Source organism: Podarcis gaigeae (genome assembly GCF_964106915.1).
Source record: "Podarcis gaigeae genome assembly, chromosome: 14".
In the NCBI taxonomy this organism is placed as follows: Eukaryota; Metazoa; Chordata; class Lepidosauria; order Squamata; family Lacertidae; genus Podarcis; species Podarcis gaigeae.
The window spans coordinates 35,628,281-35,649,647 of NC_139690.1; the positions used below are offsets into that span (position 1 = coordinate 35,628,281).

At 47.6% G+C, this 21,367-nt stretch overlaps 1 protein-coding gene across 3 annotated transcripts in view; it reads left to right on the plus strand.

Annotated features, from left to right (window-relative positions):
• SBK1 (SH3 domain binding kinase 1) overlaps positions 1–21,367 on the plus strand; it is a 75,987-nt gene that overhangs the window by 35,542 nt on the left and 19,078 nt on the right. The window contains exon 1 of one of the 3 annotated variants that reach the window (XM_083710994.1): positions 598–619. The exons of the other annotated variants lie outside the window; for them this stretch is intronic. The gene's annotated coding sequence lies outside the window, so the exon portion shown is untranslated. Of the gene's footprint in view, positions 1–597; positions 620–21,367 lie in introns of those variants that run through there. 3 annotated transcript variants of the gene reach the window in all.

Below are 21,367 nucleotides of genomic sequence, written 5' to 3' on the forward strand. Positions count from 1 at the left end.
GGGTGCTGGAGGGGGGGAGGGGGCGCGGTGGGGAGGGGAGGGGAGCGCGCCAGCCAGGCGAGGTTTCGCTTGGGCGCCTTTAACACAAAGCGCCGCTGAGAACAATGAAGCCCCCCCCCGCGAAACCCCGTGCGCCGCCCCTCCTCCCATTGCTACTTTCCACCTGCAGCGGCAGGAAAGGCGATGCCAGGATCATCCCCGCTGCAACCCAGGCAGGGATGGCGAGAGCACGCGGGCAAGGTGCGGGTGTGGGGAGGTGGCGATTCTTCTAGCGCAAGGTCAGGATGTACTTTGTGAACACCCCGCCAGCAACACCGCAAGTGCAAAAGTGTGTGCGTGTGCATGTATGGGGAGAGGTTGGATCTCTCCGGGGAAAGCACACACACACACCCCTATCTGAATATGGGGCTGGGGCTCTGTTAAGGAGGGGCTCAGCTTATATAGTCTGCGTTGCTTGGAAAACACCCCCTTCCCTCCCGCCTCTACACACTATATTGAGCGTCTGTAATGCAGGACAACAACGACAACCCCTTCTCGTTTGCGCTCTCTCTCTCTCTCTCTCTCTCTCTCTCACACACACACACACACACACACACCCCAGCTCGGGGATCTGCAGAAGGTAAGCCCCGTAACCAGCATTTCCCCCTGCGCGCGCACCAGCACACACGCATGCATTCATGCACATGGCTTTGTCTGGCGTGCACCTTCTTCCTCTCTCCCCACCTCCACCCCGTAAGGGGGGAGGGAAGAGAGAGATGGCAAGGCAATGTGGGTGGTGGGGAGGGAACCGAGGCTTTCTTTTTCTCAATGGGCTCTTGAGAAGCCTCCCTGCTGTGTTCTGCCCATTCCAATCCCACCTGTTTGGGGTCGTTGCTGAAGCAGACAGGGAGTGGCCAGTGTGTTGTAGGATGGATGTACTGTGTGTGAGAGAGAGAAAAGGAGATTATGGTTCTGTAGCATCCTTTTCACCAGATCTCTCTCCCTCTCTGAATATGCAGAAGGGCCTGGAAGGAGAGGTGGTACTAATTTAAGATGTAAAACATTCCCCTTGGTTACTCCCTGCCTTTACTGTGGAGTGTTTGTTTGTTCATAGGAAGGTGCCATACACAGAGTCAGACCACTGGTCTACTTGGCTCAGTATGTCCAGAATTTCAGACAAGGGACTCACCTTCAAACCTACCTGGAGGTGCTGAGGACTGAACCTGGGACCATTGCAGGGGAAGAAGATGCTCTATTCTGCTGGGCTGCACTCCCTGCTCCAAACCAGTGCTTTATTGCAATGGCTTTCTAACCCTTTCCTGGGAAATAGCTCTAGAAGGTAGTCTGTCCACCATGCTCAGCCTTCTGCAATGCACAGAGGGCCATTGGGTATGTCCTGGGTTTTCAGTGGGGAAATGATGGGGCCAGGGAGACCTGCCCAGAACCCTACATTGACCTCCAGCAACCGGGCACCCTCCAGATATTTTGGACTACAACTCCCAACATGCACTGGCTGAGGCTTGATGGGAGTTGTAGTCCAAAACCTCTGGAGGGTCCCTGCTTGCTGAAGGTTGCCCTCCATGAACTTGGTGTGCATCCTCAAACATGCCCCAGAATCCTCTGCAGCACAACAACATTCCTTTGCAGACGGGTCTGGGGGAAAAGACTGTGGATCTCTCAAGGTAGAAAGTTTTGTGGGGCAAAGCCCAACATGTTGCTTTATTGGAAAGATTCATTTGCCGGTGACCAAAAGAGCAGCGGCAGCTCCAGTGGTGCTGCTGGTGATGACCAGGCTGATAAGATGCAATCCTGTCCTGCAATTTTTCTTCTTGGTTTTGTCTGCATGGACAGGTATAGCTTGGATCTGATGGAGGGGTAAGATCTGTGGACCCCCCAGACCCACTGCCCATATTTTCAACCCATTCCTGACGGCTTGGAACACAGCATTGTGTCAGACAAAGCCATCTCTTTCTCAGTTCCTGGCAGCGGAGAGACACTCTTAGCAGTGCTGTTTGTTCATCTTATGTCCACTAAGACCAGGGCCCTTAGTGTGGTGGCCCCTGCCTTTTGGAATGTATTCCTGATTGACAGCAGGCAGGCACTAAAGTATTGGCATTTAGGTGCCTGCTTAAAGCTCATTTGTTCACCCAGGCTTTCCCCTGAGGAGTGACCCAGCTTTGTATGAACTTGTGGTGCATTTTGCATTTCTTTTATTAGTGCCATTTTATTGTTGATTTTCTGCTGTTCACCACTGTGATCCATTTTTAAAAACATTGGCGGTATAGAAATTTTTGCAAATAAATGATGATAATACAGTTGAGAAGGGTAGCTCTGTTCTTTTGAGGGAGCAAAACCAAGAGAGTACCTTGTGGTACCTTAAGGACAATATGGCACAAGCTTCTGCAGACTAGAATCCACCACCCAGTTGCCTCTCACAATGTGGACTGCACTGCCCAAAATGTTCTGCTGTGATAAAATCTGCCTCCATCTCGGGATGAGGGTCATAACCCAACCCTTCAGGTCCTCAGTAACCATATCAAATTGGTTTTACCTGAAGTGTAGATTTGATAGGTTCTGAGGACACAATTGGGGCCCGTCCCTAGTACAGTGGTACCGCAGGTTAAGTACTTAATTCGTTCCAGGGATCCGTACTTAACCTGAAACTGTTCTTAACCTGAAGCACCACTTTAGCTAATGGGGCCTCCTGCTGCTGCTGCGCCGCCGGAACCCGATTTCTGTTTTTATCCTGAAGCAAAGTTCTTAACCTGAAGCACTATTTCTGGCTTAGTGGAGTGTGTAACCTGAAGCGTATGTAACTTGAAGCATATGTAACCCGAGGTACCACTGTACTGAGGTCTGCAGTTCCTTCTCTACTTCAGTTCCATGATGCATTATTATTGTTAATTCTTCCTTTGGTTATTTGAACTCAGCCAGGAGGTAGGTAGGCAGTTGTGTAGAGTTTTTCTTTCCAGATATGTTCAATGTCTGATGCTGCTTGGCGAATTCGAATCCCAGAGTTCTTTGCTCTCCTGCCTCCATCATGTGACAGGGGTTGCAAGGTGCTGCAAGATTTTGTGTGTTGTTTTAACACAGTAGCAAAGCTCCAGGGCTCTTCTCCCCATTTATTGGAGCTGCCAGCATCTTGGATTTGACTTCTCTTCCACTGTTTTCTTTGTGTGATAAATGGCTGTCGACTGCTTTCTGGTTCCAAAGAGAGAAATGGATTCCCGGAAATGATGGGATCCGTATATATTAGCTGTATGTTGTATCATTTGGTCGCTTCCAGACAACCTTTTTGGTTGAGCATTTCTCTTGATTGGTTTGCATAAAGTTTTTGGGGTGGTGTCAGTTATTTACCGAGTCTTTACTTTGATTTGTTTGCAGGGAGGTTACACAGTGTTGCATCAAGCGTTATCCCACAATTTCCAGCATATGTCCCTACCACTTTCCTTATTGCAAAAAGACCAGTTGCGTGCATGGGGGATGGGTAAGGGCAGTTTGTTGTGCAAGAGCACCAAATCAGCTTGAATTCCACATTTCCCAGAATGTGATTGCATCTCACCCCAAAATAGAAATGGTCAGAAGCACCATTTATCTATTTTTCCTCTGTGATCAGTGTCGTTGTTGTCGCTGTTAGAGGGTTGGGCTAGCAACAGGGAGACCAGGGTTCAAATCCCCACCCAGCCATGAAACTCACCAGGTGGCAATGGGTCAGTCACTGCCCCTCAGCTTAATTTACCTCACAGGACTGTTGTGGGGATTAAACGAAAAGGGTGGGGAAACAACCAGGTACACCACCTTGAGCTCCTTGGTGGAATATAAATGCAATCAGTAAAATAAATATATATAAATAGCATAATGTCTTGGCCTATTGCAAGTTCCATCATTGATTATACTGATGTTGGTTAAGAGAAGTGAGTTTTTATAGCCTCGCTGTTTACTAAAAGAAGCTCTCTTTCTTAGACTTTGTCCGTCCAGCCATGTGTTGTCTATGCAGGCAGGCAGCCTCTCCAAATTCTCAGACTGAGCTCTATCCCATCACCAGTTGTCTACCTTTGCAACTGGAGATAGTGGGGACTGAGCCTGGGGCCTTCTGCTTCACCCCTTCCTACATTGATGCTGGCAAAGTTATGAACCTAAGAAGACCCTGGCGGCTGGATCTGGCCCAAGGCCCACCTTGTCCATCATCATGTTCTCAACAGGGGTCAACCAGAAGCCTCAATGGGAAGCCGACCAGCAGAACCTGGTTGCAACAGCCCTTTCCTCTTTTGTGATTTGCAGCAACTGGCATACAGAGGGATGCTGCCTCTAATCGTGGAAAGAGAACATGGTTTTCATGGCTAGTAGCCATTATCCTGAATAAATTTTATCTGATCCTCTTCAAAAGCCATCTAAGTTGGTAGTCATCACTAGTCTACATCTAGTGGGAGCAAAAGTGTGCTTTTAATTGTGCATTGCGTGGTGAAGTCCATCCTTTTGTCTGTGCTAAATCTTCAGCTTCTTTGGATAACCCCGGTGGGTTCCAGTATTATGAGAGAGGAAGGAAACCTTTCCTCTGTCCACACCCATTTTATACAGTGGTGCCTCGCTAGACGAAATTAATCCGTTCCGCGATTCTCTTCGTCTAGCGGTTTTTTCGTCTTGCGAAGCAAGCCCATTGACAACTTAGCGGATTAGTGCTAGAGCTGTCAAGCGGCTTCCAGCGATCAGCTGTTAAGCGGCTTATCAGCAGAACAGCTGATAAGCGGCTTAGCGGCTTAGGAAAAGGGCAAAAAAAGCAAAAAAAAAACCCGCCGGGGGGCAAGATTTTTTCGTCTTGTGAAGCAACCCCATAGGGAAATTCGTTTTGCGAAGTGCCTCCAAAACAGAAAAACCCTTTCGTCTAGCGGGTTTTTCGTCTTGCGAGGCGTTCGTCTTGCGGGGCACCACTGTACACCCATTTTATACATTATATACAGGTTGGCATAGTGCTGGCTTGTGCCAGTTTTCTTTGGCTCCTCTGCAAGTCGTGGAGACATTGTGCCGCACCCGTTTGTAGACTGAGGTTAGGTGACTGCAAAGAACACAACGAGAGCCAAGGGTTATAGGCCACTGCACTATTCGAACTCAAGGCGCACTCTGGGATGTCCTGCAGTCTTTCCAAGAGCACCCATTTCACAACAATGACCTGCTTGTGTGGCTGTGTTTATATGCTTTTTAAAAAGGGGCGGGGTGGGGGAGGAATCTTCAACTGGTATCAATTATGTAAATTCAGCACAACAAGAGATCCCTCTTGTTTTGCATACGTTATTCTGCAATTTCTCAATAGCATAAAGAGCAGTTGTTGACATCCATCACAAATGGCTTCATCCCTTATCATAATACTCTACAGCAAAGTTGCTGGTGAATTTAGGTAGGATGAGATTTTTCACCCTGGGTTAGCGGGCAGGGGAGGTGTCTGGGGTTTGGTGACCCATTTGGGGTATTAATTGAAATTGCCAGATACCCAACATGGCTCTGAAGTCAGGCCCAACACCAGCAGTTACCCAGGGGAGGCATTAGGGTCACCCTTCTGTTTGCCACCCCACTGCCCGCCCACCCTCCTGATTCTTTTTAGCAGTGCTGCTGCTTTTGAATTGGAGTTTTATTGTTTTCATAGTTCTGTAGTCCAGGGGGATCTCTACCCCCACCCGGGGGATGGTTTCAGCATGGTACCAGAACCCCCAAAGGCTGGCACCAGCCCCATCTGAAGGGAAAGAGGATATAGGGCAACACAGAGGCCTCAGGCCCCAAAGATTTCACTGAACAGGTGCCCAGATCTAGGTGCCTCAGAGTCTACTTCACTGCTCTGCCTGACCCGGCTCCTTCATGGCACAGGGGCAAAGCCGTAGCTAGGTGATCTTGCGCCCCTGGCAGAACCATCCAGATTGTGGCCCCTAAAAAAAGGTAAAGGGACCCCTGACCATTAGGTCCAGTCGTGAATGACTCTGGGGTTGCGGCGCTCACCTTGCTTTATTGGCCGAGGGAGCCGGCGTACTGCTTCCGGGTCATGTGGCCAGCATGACTAAGCCGCTTCTGGCAAACCAGTGTAATGCACGGAAATGCCGTTTACCTTCCCGCCAGATTTATCTACTTGCACTTTGACATGCTTTTGAACTACTAGGTTGGCAGGAGCAGGGACTGAGCAACGGGAGCTCACCCCGTCGCTGGGATTCGAACCTCTGACCTTCTGATCGGCAAGTCCTAGGCTCTGTGGTTTAACCCACAGTGCCACCTGTGTCCCATTATGCCTCCTAGCCACGGACAAATTAGCTCTTCTTTTCACCTCTCTTCCAACCCCCTCTCTTCACCCCTTCAATTTACCCTCTATTTAAAACCCTTTCTTATGAGGCAATAATCAATACAGTATTTTTAACTATAGACATATTTTTAGTGGATTTTGCGCCCCCTCCCTGTCTGCGCCCCTGGCGGGCGCCCACCTCACCACCCCCTAGCTACAGCCTTGCACGGGGGGGGGGGGCTGTATCTGCCATGGAGGGATGAGCCAGGATCAGACATATCTAGTGTCAACTTCACATGCTGGGGCCCTGAAGTCTTCCAACTAGAAGTGTCATCCATAATTAATCCACAGGGCCCAATTTAATTTTTACATGCCCAGAAGACACCTGGGTAAATTAATTTGCTTTGCCAGGATTAATGATGGGTGGAACCATTGGTACTTCAGATATATAGCATCCATAAAGAGGCTTCGCTTATCATATCTTAGTAACCTTTACAATGCTCTTTTAAGGTAGTCTAGCACAATCTCCAATTTATACATTATATTTGTTTAATTTATTGTCCGCCTTTCATTCAAGGCAGGACTCAATGGTGGTCTCCCATGGACTCAGACCTGGGTAACTTCAGCAGAATTATTACCTCTTGTGTTGATAGAGCAGAGATAGTCCAGATATTGCTGGACTCCAAATCCCATCAACCCTAGCCAACATCGCTAATGGTCAAGGGATGATGGGTGTTCACAGCTGAATTGAAATTTGATCCAGGGGGTTCTAGGTTCTTAAATAATGCTCTTACCCACTTTGCTAAACCAGCCAGGTCAGTCAGGGGTGGGGGACCTTTATCAGCCAGATGGCCACATTCCATTCTGCGCAAACCTCCAGGGGCCACATGCCAGGGGAGGGCAGGGCCAGAGGCAAAAGTGGGTGGAGCAACGAATGTGAATTTTAGCTGTGCATAGTAGGCTGGTGTTTAAACCCACCCCTATCCTCTATCCAAGCAAACTAGAGGCATGTTAATACACCCTCCAGCCAGGAAAAAACTCCTAAGGAGGGTGTGAAGCAGAGCCAGTGAAGGGTGTAGCCTGGGGAGAATCCCAAGGGCCAGATAGAGAGACTGGGGGCCGCATTTGACTTGCAGACCTGAGATTCCCCCACCCTGGCACCGTTGGTGTATGAATGTTTGCAGAAGTAGTAACCACTCTTCTGTACCTAGCCCAGTTTCATTAAATACACACACAACCACACGCAATGCAAAATGTGTGACTGTTGTTGATGTGGTTTGTAAACCAGGAAGCAGCTATTTTTAACTCAAATTCTATTCCCTAGAAATGTGACTATTTAATTTGAAAGATCTGATTGGAAGCCTGGCTTCCGGTTATCCGCTGGTCTCTTAAAGATAGGCATTAGCTGTTGCCAATCACTCTTGGGTGTGTTTGGTCACAGGAAATTAGAGCATCCACGCTTTCTGCCAGAGAAACAGCATCTTCCGCACTAAAATAAATAAATAAAAGGTACCGTTTTCAAAGAGCGTGAAAACTTGGAGAATTTAATACATGGACGATCTGCGTTGGGGAATTCAAAAAGCAATTTGCCGCACAATTTTATGCACGCTTACTAGAAGCCATTGAGTTCAAGGGGATTTATCCTCCGATAAGTGTGTATTGTTATTATTAGTTTAGTATTTATTAAACATAGTTGCTTTATTAACAAAGCCACTCAAAGCGACTTACAATATTGTATTGGCTTTTCAAAACCTTTGTTGTGTTTGTAAAGCACACTAAGTGGATTGAATGTAAAAAGAAGTCTTACATTCTGGATCAGAACAAAGATCCGTCTTGGCCAAGCTTGGGGAACCTGTGACCTTGTAGGTGTTATTGGACTCCAAATTGCAGGAGTACCAGCCCTCATGGCCTATCCTCAGGGATGATGGGAGTTAAGCTGTAGGCTGAAGCCAAGCAAAGGAGTTAGAATAAGAAAAGGTCTCATTCTGAACAGGAAGTCTTTATATAGCCCTTCTTGTCGGTGAGATAGCCAGCCTTGGGAGGCAGAGTCACTTCAGTGCCTTGGAAACTCATTTCCTTGAAGATGCCCCAACCCCAAAGTGTCTCACTTTGTGGGCAGCCCTGCACACAACTGGGAGCCCTTTACTCTAGTCCAGGCAGCTCCTGGTGCCCTTTCAGGACTGTTTTTTCTCTCTATTTGTCTGACGCATCATAAAACAAGTTCTCTAGGTGTTGTGCAAAATCAGGTTCTAAGAAGGATGCAATAAATCTTAAAACGATAAAGTTTAAAACAAAACCCAACCCAGCATAAAATCCAGAAACACAAAAGATCAGCACACTAAGTTACAACACAGATCACAGAACCGGGCAAATACAGCCCAAAGTTGCATTTTCTTGAAGGGAAACCGATACAAATTCTAGGAGTCCTTTGTCTCCTTTCCCTCAAATGTCAGCTGCTGTGCAAGAGTTCTGAGCAAGGGTGACCGTGCACACACCCATAAGGCTCAGTAGTGTCATTTCCTGGGCAAAAGCAGCAGCTGTGCTTTGGCTTTGCAGTCTCCATTAGAAAAGTTAATTGCCCTCCAGGGCTCTTGGGACTTCAGGGCTCTGATTTCTGCCATTACCTTTCATGGCTTCTTTCAGCTCAGTTCTGTCCAAAGTGAACTCAGCTATGGAGTCATGGTGAAGATGGGAATATACATTTATTTCATTCTGGAATCTAGCCCGTCCCAGGAGCTCAGGGTGGTTTGAGAAGGAAAGAGCGAAATTCACTGCAGAAGCTGAGCCTGCATTCGGATGTGGGGAAATTGCCTTAGTTTTGCTGGTTATAATGCTTATAATTGCCCCATTTTTTAATGCTTCCTTCACACTGCAGCGGCCTTTTGACCGATATAGTCATATGTTGTGCCAAACTTCATTCACACCAGTGGGCATGGTGTGACACAACAATGAATGTCATTGGACAACACTGATGCTTTCTGCGCCGATACCAACACACACTTTCTGCACATGCCTTCTTCTGTTCCCCTATGATTCCCTCCCCCCCCCCATGGAAACAGCAGGAAAGAACTGTACGCTGATATATTGCCCCAAATTTTGTCACTTTGCTCCCATGATTTTCCTGGTCAGGGGTGCTATAAGTGGATTTATTGTGGAATCAAATAACATGGAAATGAGCATTAACATGAACTATATTCCATTTGATTTCCAGAAGTGGCTTTTGTTTTGTCAAATCTCGAATATAATGTGGAAATCAACAGTTAGAGAAACGTTGAGGTACGAACTGCTGTGTGAATGCAGCCTGAACTGAATACAGAATCTCTCTTGGTGGAGCAGACTTGACCTTGGGTACAATCACACTGAGGCTCTGGGCTTAGGACAATAAGAAAGCTAATATTAATTATTGGAAATACATATTTAATAGGAAAGATCTGTAAATCTATACGGCTAAGGGGGAGATGCAGTAAGCCATGCTTGCTCTTGCATCTCAAGAGACGAGAGCTCCAAGTATGTCTGTGATTTCATGAGGGAGGCATAGAGAAAGAGGAGGAAGGCGAGTAGGAAGTGAGGTCAGCAACCCTAGGAATATCAGTCTAACACTGAAGGAAGATTAGCGGGTCAACATGAGAAGGACAGTCTTGGAAGCTTGGAGGTTCCTCTCTCTCCCCTTTCTCATGTAGATGTATCAGCCCACGGTGCAAGCTGAGTTGCACCCTGATACTTCCAACACAGAACAACTTAACAATTAGGTCTGTAATGTTGCATTAGTTGGGTGAACATGGGCTGGTCCAGCCCAAGTTTGGTTTGGAGATATAGAACCATCAGAAAGGAAAGCAGGAGGGGCTTTGAAGATGTCTATCAATGTTCTGGGCTGACGAAACGTAGGTCAGTCATTCACCAACTTGGATAACTTTAAAAGAGAATCAGACAAATTCTTGGAGGACAAGGCTTTGATTGGCTACTAGCTGGAATGGCTATGTTCTACCTTCATGGCTGGAAGCAGCAATGATTCTGGATTCTAGTTGCTGGAAGCCACAGAGAGGCTTGAAGGTTTCCTGCAGACATCTGGGTGACCCTTGTGAGAACAGGGTGCCGGACTAGATGGACCATTGGCCTGATCCAGCAGCCACCTCTTAGCTTCTTAGGTATGTTATAAATCATATTCAGAGAGGCTGTGTTGATGTATGGAAGTGAATCATGCCCCTCACCTCATATACTTCAGTAATACCTTTGGTTTTATCGCGCTGCCAGAAACTCATTTTTAATTAGACTGGTATTTTGTGTTTTCTTCCATTTCGTTTGTATTTTTGTATCTTTGTTAAATGTGAATAAGAATTAATTGAAAAAACAAGATTCCCATCGGCAGTTAGCAGCATCTGAGTGGGACAGGAGAAAGCGCAGGCACATTGATCATCGGGTTGCAGACTTTCCTAATCATCATCATCATGTATTTATTTATACCCTGCCTTTTTTCCTGATGGAACTTAATATAGCAAGGTCAATTGCATTTCTGTTTAAATTATGGTCCTTCTTTCTAAATTTCATGCAGATCTCTGCCTGCCTTCAACCACTTTTTTTTTTTACAGTTAGTAAGCAACCATTCCATTAATTAGTGAATCAGTCCCCCAATGCTTTGAATCAGCTTTTGCCAACCTGGCGCATTCCAGATGTTTTGAACTACAACTCCCAGGGGAGCTTTTTACTTGAAGCTCTTCTGCTCTGGTGTGTTATCCTGTAAAGGGGGATGAGGCAGAAAATACCCAAGCTGTTTTTCTCCCCCCCCCCCCAAAAGTGATGTGAGTGGAAGCTTATTAAATTATTACCTTTTGTAAGCTTTGTTTTCTTATCTCAACAAGGACATCCCTATCAAAGTTTGGTAGTTTGCAGATTCACTGAATTATAGCCCAGCCCTATGCATGTTTAGGGACGCGGGTGGCACTGTGGGTTAAACCACTGAGCCTTGGGCTTACCAATCGGAAGGTCGGTGGTTCAAATCCCCGCGATGGGGTGAGCTCCCATTGCTTGGTCCCTGCTCCTGCCAACTTAGCAGTTCAAAAGCACATCAAACTGCAAGTAGATAAATAGGTACCACTCCGACAGGAAGGTAAATGGTGTCTCCGTGCACTGCTCTGGATCGCTAGAAGTGGCTTAGTCATGCTGGCCACATGACCTGGAAACTGTACGCCAGCTCCCTCGGCCAATAAAGCGAGATGAGTGCTGCAACTCCAGAGTCATCCGTGACTGGACCTAATGGTCAGGGTTCCCTTTACCTTTTCTGCATGTTTACTCCAAGATAAATGCCACTCAGCAGCATTCAACTAAGTTTTACTCAAAGTAAACCCGTTGAAATTAATGGCCCTTAAAGGCCATGTTCATTAGAATTTAGTAACGAACCATTTAATATAATCAGTAAACTGGCCAGCTCAGCCAGTGACGTAGCGTGGGGGGTGCAGGGGGGCCGGCCGCACCGGCCGCAACATCTGGGGGGGGGCGCGCGCTCGCACTCGCAGCTCTCTGCCCCCTGCTAAAATCCACGGGTTAGGGGGCGCAAATTACTTGCCTTGCCCCGGGTGCTGACAACCCACGCTACGCCACTGAGCTCAGCCCTTGCTAGATTGTTTATGAACAAGTTAAAAAGCACAGGTCCCAACACCCACAAGGACGAAGGGAATGGAGCAACTCTCCAATGAAGAAAGGCTGCAGCGTTTGGGACTTTTTTAAGCATAGAGAAACTTTAAATAAGAGGTGACATGATAGAAGTTTATAAAATTAGGCGTGGCATTGAGAAAGTGGATGAAGAAAAGCTTTTCTCCCTCTCTCATGACACTGGAACATGTCATCATGCGGTGGTCGTGAATGTTGGAAGATTCAGGACAGAGATAAAAGAAAGTATTTCTTGATGCAGCGCATAGTTCAGCTATGCAACTCACTCCCAGAGGAGGCAGTGATGCCCACCAACTTGAGATGGCTTTAGAAGAGGATGGACAAATTCATGGAGGATAAGGCTATTCATGGTAACTAGCCATGATGACTATGTTCTCCTGCCTCCATAACTGGAGGCAGTAATGCTTCCAATTACCGGTACCAGCTGCTGGAAGCGGCAGGAAGGGAGAATGCTCTTGTGCTTGGTCCTCCTTGCCAGTTTCCCACGGGCATCTGGTTGGCCACTCTGGGAACAGGGCGTTGGACTAGGTGGGCCATTGGCCTGATCCAGCAGTTTATGGTGACCAAGCGATTCCGGTTCAGATTTGGCTATTGCTGGCGTATTAGACAAAGCTGGGAAAAGGTCCTCCTAGCCACTGAGAACACTTAGAGAAGGCATGTCCAAAGTCCATTTGGGGGGGCTAATCCGGCCTGCCAGTCGGTTTAATCCTGCCCCTGCGGCAGTTTATGTACTGGGGTAAAATCCTTTAAAAAACCCTTAACAACTTCAATCCTAAAAGAAGCTCATCAACAACTCCAACCCTACAAAAAGCTCAACAACTTTGGGGTAAAATCATAAAAAACCCTCAATAACTTCAGTCCTATAAAAAGGTCAACAACTTCGGTTGGCCCTTTGGTCGGCCCCCACGGCCCTTCACTTTATCAAATCTGGCCCTCTTTGAAAAAAGTTTGGATTTAAGAGTTCTAATCCCAAAGATAGACCCAGCAGTATCTCAAAGTGTGGTGTTCCTTCTGCAGTTTCACCCAGTGCAGGCAACTGACCTACCCTCTGGACACAGGAATCATCTTCCCACAGAGACTTGTTCTTCCCGGGGTTCAAGCTCAGCTTGCAATATAATAGAAACCTATATGAAAACAGAACAATTGCATATATAAAAACAGTTTGAAACAACAACAGCACATACAGGAAATCAATTCAAATTCAATACAGTTCCCAGCTGGGATAAAGATCTCCATTTAGGCTTGTTGAAAGAGGACCGTCTTTAGCAGCCTGCACTGGAAAAACAACAGAGAGATGCATAGGATCACGCACACTGTAAATGTGTGGCACAGATGGGCCCATGTACATTCTAATCTTCTCTGTTTTTATTCAGGAGTAATAATCCCCGCTGCATCAAAAGAAGTTTACTCCCGGTGTGTGTTTTAGGACTGAAGCTGCTGAGAGACTGAGGAGGCAGAGTTTAAAGGCTCATTTGCATGCTCATTTTCAGAATTGCCCAAATGCTGCGCTTCTGTAGACATAATGCACTTTCCAGACCTTTATTGCTCGGATAACACCACCACCCCCCCAGCACTGCGCAATCCAGTCCTATTTTCTTCCTGTCGCAGTTTCATGACTGACTTAATTGGGTTTCCCTCAGTCTCTCAGTGCTAAACAATATACCTGCAAAACAGCAAGTACAAATGGGTTTGTGTGCATGAGAACTGGGAAAAGTCTACATTTGACGGAGGTGGGATCAACTTCCAGCCCCCTGGCAGCCCACCGCCCTGCAGTTTTGATAGGAGAGATGGGAACTGCTGAAGCTGACAGAGTTTGTTGGTTAATTTCTCTTGATTGGATTCAGCAGAGGTGGCTTCAGGTTTGAGGGTGCCCTTGGCAAAACCGCTCCCTCCTTCATCCATGGGCCTACCTAGTGGTGTCAGGCAACACTGAACAATTGAGTCCAGCCACCATTTTAGTTTCCTATGTTGCCCTAGAGCAGCCTTTCTCAACCTTGGGTCCCCAGATGTTTTTGGCCTACAACTCCCATCATCCCTAGCTAGCAAGGCCAGAGTTCAGGGATGATGGGAGTTGTAGTCCAACAACATCTGGGGACCCAAGGTTGAGAAACGATGCCCTAGAGGATTGTGGGATTTTTTTTAAGAGTGATTAGGCCCAGCTGCGCAACATGGTTGAATTGTGGGCCAGCGATTTTTGTTTTTAAAAAGTTGGTCATTTTAGCAATACTTCTCCCCAAGGTTTGGAAGCACAGGGATGTGCCAGTGGTTAGGGAATCTGGGTCCCTGGATCACATCACTGTCTGCAGGTGAAAAAGATCCACCAGCTGTTCTGTTCTGCTTTAATGCAATCTATTGCAGAACATATCCAAATTACACATACCGGTATATCTGTCCAGGGGGAGATACAACACTATCTTGGGGAAAGTGGGCAGGAGGCACAGAATGAAGGTCTCTTTCAGAAGCAAAACAAAGCATGGAGTGGGGCTAGGGGAGGGAAGGCATTTCCAATTTAGGGCCTGAATGACCCATGATTTTAATGAAGTGGTTTAAATTTTTGTAGGTCAACCTTTTTCCAGCCAAAGTTGACAAGCATCTAGAAAAAAAACCACCAACCCATCAAACCCTGGAAATTGGCAATTTTTGAGCTGGACCAGTTGTGTGTAAATCCCGGGCATTTGGGTCCCTGGTTTCTGGTCTGTTTTCAAGCACATTTCAATTGCTCATTTTTTGGTGCACTTTGTAGTACCTTGGTACCCAGGGCCAGTGTGCCAGATTCATAGGAGCCCTTAGCACCAACCCTGGTCACTAAGTCTCCCTGCATGTTAGGGACTGGCTGGATGAGGAAGAGTGGTGGGGGCCACCCGCCCAAGAGCCCCTCAGGAAGGGCACAGAAGACAACGACTTAGATCCCAGATCCTGATGGTGGGATGCTGAAGAGCAGTCTGCCAAAGGGAGAAACTGGGAGGTGCTAGAAGCAGGGGCTTTGAGCGATCAAGAGGGGTCAGGGCCTTCCAGGACAAGGTTAGAGGCTGAGAGAGAGTCTTAGTGTGAGCACAGACTCAGACAGAGGTTACCCCTGCTACATAGCAGCAGGACAGTCCCATCTGCTTGGGAAGGAACCAGAAAGAGAGGCTAGAGAGGGAAGGATGGGGGCTAGTGTTCAGTTTCAGCAGTGTCTCCGCTGGAATAAGACGAATCAGAGGACTACTGTGTTGCTATGTTCTGCTAAGAAAAAGCTAATTGCGTGTGTGTGCCTGCCCTGTGGATGACCTGGCTCTCTCGACAGTTCCTTGACACTGCAAATGTCTCAGAATGCATGCACTTTAAATAGCCCACCTCCTCTGATCTCACTGCAAACAGATCAGAACAATGCTCCACAGACAGGACCCCTGGTGAGAGGGGAAATTGGTGGGAGTAAAGCTTGGAAGTTGGCTTTTGTGGGGACATGGCTCCCAGCCCTCACCTCCACTACACCTGCTGCCAATGTTCTTTTTGAATTTAATCTCTTTTAGGGATGTAAAAACACATCATTTTCAGCAACGGTCTGTATTCATCACATGCAGCACTGCTTCCATTCCACCGCAGCTCGTCTTCTGCCAAAAAAACCACAATTTGTCTCACTGCTTGCTGTGGTGAAATTACATAACTTACATAATTTATTGAATTAATCACGTAGTTACGTTATTCCTTCCAATTCATTCCATTGCAAAGCAAACACAATGCAAATGGGAGGGGGCTGGGCACTCTCAATGGCATATTGCTTGTCGACTGAAAGCAACAACAGCAAATACTGACCATATCCATTGGATTGATTTTCGTACTGGATGTGGGACGAATAAGCAAACATTGGCGATTTCCACTTCTGTCTCCATTTTTTCTGGAATTCTCAGATATCTCTGGTCTCTGCACAGCGCCGGGGACCTGGGAGGGCAGCTTATGGTGATGATTTGCTCTGCCACTAAGGACTGGAGGCTCCGAATATGGAGGTGACTCTTGACTTGCTTAGATTGATTGCTTAGATTGATTGTAGGGAAGGGGGAAGGTGATGGATGGGGGAAAGGAAAGGTCAAGAAGGAAAACAAACACAGTCTGTGGCAGCAAAGGGAGGGTGGGAGGAGGAAGATGAGTTGGTGGCAAAGCTTGGAATGAAGAGCCATAGCTCAGTGATAGAGCGTCTGATTTGCGGTGCCTCCAAGTCAGGCTGAGAATGTCCTCCTGCGTGAAACTGGAGAGCTGCTGCCAGCCAGTGTTGGCAGTACTGAGCTAGATGGGCCAGGAACTTTCTATGGTGATTCTAGGTTTTGGAAGAAGGGTGGTAGCTCAGTGTTATAGCATCCACTTTGCAGGCAGAAAGCCCCTGGTCCAACTTCCAGCACGACTGAGAAAGGCTCCCTGTTGAAATCCAGGAAAGCTGCTGCCAGGTCGTGTAGGCAGTACTGAGCTCAATGGACTAGATCAGCTTCCTATGTTCCTATGTCTTTGGGCTTGAGCACTGTGATAGGGCATCCTCACTGCATGTGGAAAGTCCTGGGCTCAGTTCCTGGCATCTCCAAGTTGGGTTGGGAATGTTCCTCATTTGAAACCATGCAAAGCCACTGTCGGTCAGTGTGGACAGCATTGAGCTAGATGGACCTGATATTGGCCACCCGCAGAGCCGGCAAGAAGGCAGAAGGGAAGAGATGCTGTGAGGGACGGAAGAGTTAATTGGCCATTGTTCCCAACTGTGTGGCAGAGCTGGATTTAGCTGAAGCCATCAATACAGCCAAACAGAGGGGATTTACTTTCAGGTGGGATATTCTGTTCTGTCGGCCATCAGTGCGTTCTTGAAAATCAAGCAGAGGGGAGATGTAATTCCATCTGACCATGCCTTGAGCTGAGGCTGGAGTCCCAGAGGCGACCCACCCACGAGGCAGAGGGAGGCGGGCGCTTCCGGCAATGGGCTGTAAGGACCGCAGCAGGGTGGTTAAGGTGTCTGATCCTTGGGGAGTTTTCCTGCGTTGCAACAAGCCCTGCTGGAATGGAAGGGAACTGTGCCATGTTGCTTGGCGGGGGGGGGGGGGGAGAGAGTCATTAATTAGCTTTGGGACCAAGGCAGCATTGGGATTCTGCACCTCAGGTGGCAAAATTATGAATTCAATCGCTGAGTTCTGCAAAGGCAACATAGAGGAGGAGGAGGAGGAGGAGGAGGAAGCCGACAGCCATTGATTCCCCCTGGACTAGTTGTGTTCAAGGAGGCAGGCAGGAGGGGATCTGGCTGAGAGCAGGCTGAGCTTGGTGGGGCCGCTCCCCACTTGCCCTGGTTGACCAGCCACCATTGCCCATGCAGAGCACATCTGCCTACAGTTACAGGGGGGTTGAACTAGATTACCCCTTGGGTGCCCTCCAATTATATGATTGGTGGCGCTGTGGGTTAAACCAGAGAGCCTAGAACTGGCTGATTAGAAGGTCGGTGGTTCGAATCCCCGTGATGGGGTGAGCTCCCGTTGCTCAGTCCCTGCTCCTGCCAACCTAGCAGTTTGAAAGCATGTCAAAGCGCAAGTACTGTAGATAAATAGGTACCACTCCAGTGGGAAGGTAAACGGCGTTTCCGTGCGCTGTCTGGTTCTCCAGAAGCGGCTTAGTCATGCTGGCTACACGACCTGGAAGCTGTACGCCGGCTCCCTTGGCCAATAAAGCGAGATGAGCGCCGCAACCCCAGAGTCAGCCACGACTGGACCTAATGGTCAGGGGTCCCTTTACCTTTACCTAATTGCAAGTGACCCTCTGTGCGTCTCCTGATTCACTGGCAGGATTCCCAGAATGGACAGTGATTTATCCATGTTTCAGTGTATCTGAAGAAGTGTGCATGCACATGAAAGCTTATACCCAGAACAAACTTAGTTGGTCTCAGAGGTGCTACTGGACAATCTTTTAGTGATTTATCCAGGGAGGCTTAAGCCCAGGTAGTGCCCCAGTTTTTCAAAATGCACAGTAAGGTTGCTATCCGAGGTAGACCACCAGTGATAATGGAGAGTCTTTGCTCCAGATATTTTATATTTTCCTGTGTTTAGGGTATTTTTTCTTTACTGCAAGGGGATATATAGGTCCCAGGGCATGATCTGCAAACATATGATGTTCTCTGGAACAGGTTCAAAGGAGTGCCGCAAATATGGTCAGGGATACGAGGAATGGTCAGAAGAAGTGGGAATATTTGGGCTGGAGAAGACAGAAGTGGTAGCACACTTCAAATCCCCAGAGGACAGTCATGTAGAAGAGAGCAATGACTCTTTTGAAGTGCAGTACATAGATGGTATATAACAACATATTGGTAGCAGTGATGATAATGATGGCAATAATATTAATAATATCATTAAATAAATAATAAAGTGTAGATGATCACCAAAGAGGAACTATGTCAGAGAAGGGGTGGAGCCATATATGAATATACATAAACTGAACAGCAATAAAAAAAATGTGGTGCAGCGATTAATATAAATAAACTGTAATAAATCATCAGCGCCAGCCGGTGTTTGGCAGGGAGAATCCTGAAGGGGCTCAAGAATGAAGTGAGTGAGCTACCGACAAAGCAACATAAATTATCATTAAGCAGCGCTGGAGAAAAGTGAAGTCTCGAAGGCAGCCAGAAGCACATTGGGTGTTTTTTTTTTAAGAAGTTGCTGTGCAAACACTGGGAATTCTGGAATCCCAGACAAGGGGAAAGGAGCAGAGAACGTGTGTAATAGGGTGGGCTTGCTTTTAGAGATTTGAAGAGAAAGAGGGCAGGGCTGAGGAAAAAGGGACGATAAGACACTCTTTGCCTTTGAGGAGATGCCTTTCAATGAAGTCCGTTCAAAGGAGACTGGATAACTGGTAACCCTGGTAACAACTGGGCAAGAGGTGCAGGGTTGCCATGGTTTGGGATGAGCAGAGGCAGCAATGCACCCTGGGAAATTGGTATGCAGAATGCTTGGCCGTCTATAAGCAAAGTCTGCTGCGCTCCGTGAGATCCCTGGTATCCTGGGTACAGATAGCCGGCATGCAAATTGAATGCGTTAACACACCAGATGTGACGGGTGTAATAAACCACAGCGTTTCCCTTCAAATTAATTGCAAGGGAGGGGGCTTATCTCCTGTCCTTTCCCGGTTGTCACTTTTGCTTTGAATGCATGCCACTGAAGTTCCACGGAGAGGTGGCGAGATAAAAATGCAATAATCAACATAAAATCAGTTGCATGTGAAGCAATATTCCCTCAGTGTGTGTTGAATAGGGTAGCCACTAGCACAGTGCAGAAAAAGAGGTCACATGCTTGTAGTCTTACTCAAAGCAAACCCACTGAAATTAATGGATATCACTAGGTTCATTAATTTCATTGGGTCACCTCAGAGTAGAACGTAGCTGTCTTATCTAAAACAATATACCCTGGGTGTGTATCAAGTATGGTGGTTGCCTACACAACACCCAAAAAGGGGACACGGATTTTCATCTTGATTGATTGTGTTTGAGTCACTTAATACCAGACAAGCTCAAAGTGACCTACAGAATACAAATGACTGGCCCTACCATTAGATGGAGTGAGGCAGCTGCCTCAGGCAGCAGATCCTGGGCAGGCTTTCTTGCCTCAGGTGCTTGGAGGATGCAATCCTGTTGCCAGATTTTAACTGCCCAGTTGGCCAACTTCTGCACATAGAATTGGAGGAGGCAGGGTTGCCATCCTGGCCTTTGCCTCATGAAATGTCTTGGGCTGGCTCTAGAGATCGCCATAGAATGACTAAAATATTCTATTTGCTGTTGGATCCTATTTTTTCTATGTTCTGCTAGCGAAAAGTGCCCTGGCAGTTGAAGAAACAAAAAAACAAACAAAAACCAAACAAAAAACCAGTGCCTTTTTGAAACCAGCCGTTCAGATAAGTGCCACTTTGAAAAGCTCAGACAGCCATCTTGATTCAAAATGGTGCCCGATTGCAGCTAAACATAGATGAAAACCTGCTGCTTGGTCTCCAGAACCGTTGTGCAAAATTTGGTGATGGCCTCTTAAGAGGTACCCAAATGCATGGGAAACAGACAAAGAACTTTCCAAAATGCACAGTGCTCCGTTTATGTGTCAGTGTTGGTTTCCATGCTTCTGATTCAACCTCCATCATCTAAAGGCAATAAACTGCAGGCAGCAGTGATGGGAAACTGCCTTTACCTGAGACCCCAGAGTGCAAGTCAGACCAAGAAGCATACCACTAGAGAGCCAGTTCTTTGCATGGAACAGTAACACCCTCCCTGTGGCCAGTGCGGTGAGAAGTATTCTGGAACTCTGGATTCAAGCAAAGACAGCGTTGTATGTTGATCAAGGTGGGAGCCGGCTGCCTATACTCTGTCAGATTGACCGGGTTGCTATGCTCCTGTAATTATGAGTGGATGAGTTTTTATCCTCCCCCATTTCTAATCAGTTAATTGGCCACATCACCCTCTCCTCTTGCCTGGTTTCAACAGGGATGCATCTCTTCGGCTGTGGCAAGCCAGAGCTTTGATTTTGTACAACTTGATGTGGTCATTAAGGTTGATATTTTGTAGGGGTTCGTTTGCCTTTGTTTGTGTGTGTGTCAGGTGTAAAGGTAAAAGGTAAAGGTACCCCTGCCCGTACGGGCCAGTCTTGACAGACTCTGGGGTTGTGCGCCCATCTCACTCAAGAGGCCAGGGGCCAGCGCTGTCCGGAGACACTTCCGGGTCACGTGGCCAGCGTGACAAAGCTGCATCTGGCGAGCCAGAGCCGCACACAGAAACGCCGTTTACCTTCCCGCTGGTAAGCGGTCCCTATTTATCTACTTGCACCCGGAGGTGCTTTTGAACTGCTAGGTTGGCAGGCGCTGGGACCGAGCAGCGGGAGCGCACCCCGCCGCAGGGATTCGAACCGCCGACCTTTCGATCGGCAAGTCCTAGGCGCTGAGGCTTTAACCCACAGCGCCACCTGCGTCCCATGTCAGGTGTAGCTCAGCAATAAAAACTGTGAAGATAACTCTATTCCAAGAAACCAAAACAGCGCAGGGCTATTGATCCCTGCAACTCTCCCCAGTAGCTCTTGGCCCAATGAGGCAGTTGTGAGGACTGAAGGCCCCTGCCTTCCCACAGCTGCTTAAGTCCCCTCCTCTCTGGGGTCACCCCCCCATCTGTGCCTCCCCTGCTCTTTTCCTTTCTCTGCATATTCTGGGAGACCAGAGGGGAAGGGAGGTGGTTGCAGCAGAAGGGGGAGTCTCCCTGGATGCTTTGGCAGTAGGCCAAATTCCTGTCTCCTGGCCTCCTCCTCTCCAGCCTAGACTTCAGCCTCAGAATCTGGACAGCAGTGTACAAAGATTGCTACCAAAAGGAAATATAGTGGTACCTTGGGTTAAGTACTTAATTCATTCCGGAGGTCTGTTCTTAACCTGAAACTGTTCTTAACCTGAAGCACCACTTTAGCTAATGGGGCCTCCTGCTGCTGCCACGCTGCCAGAGCACAA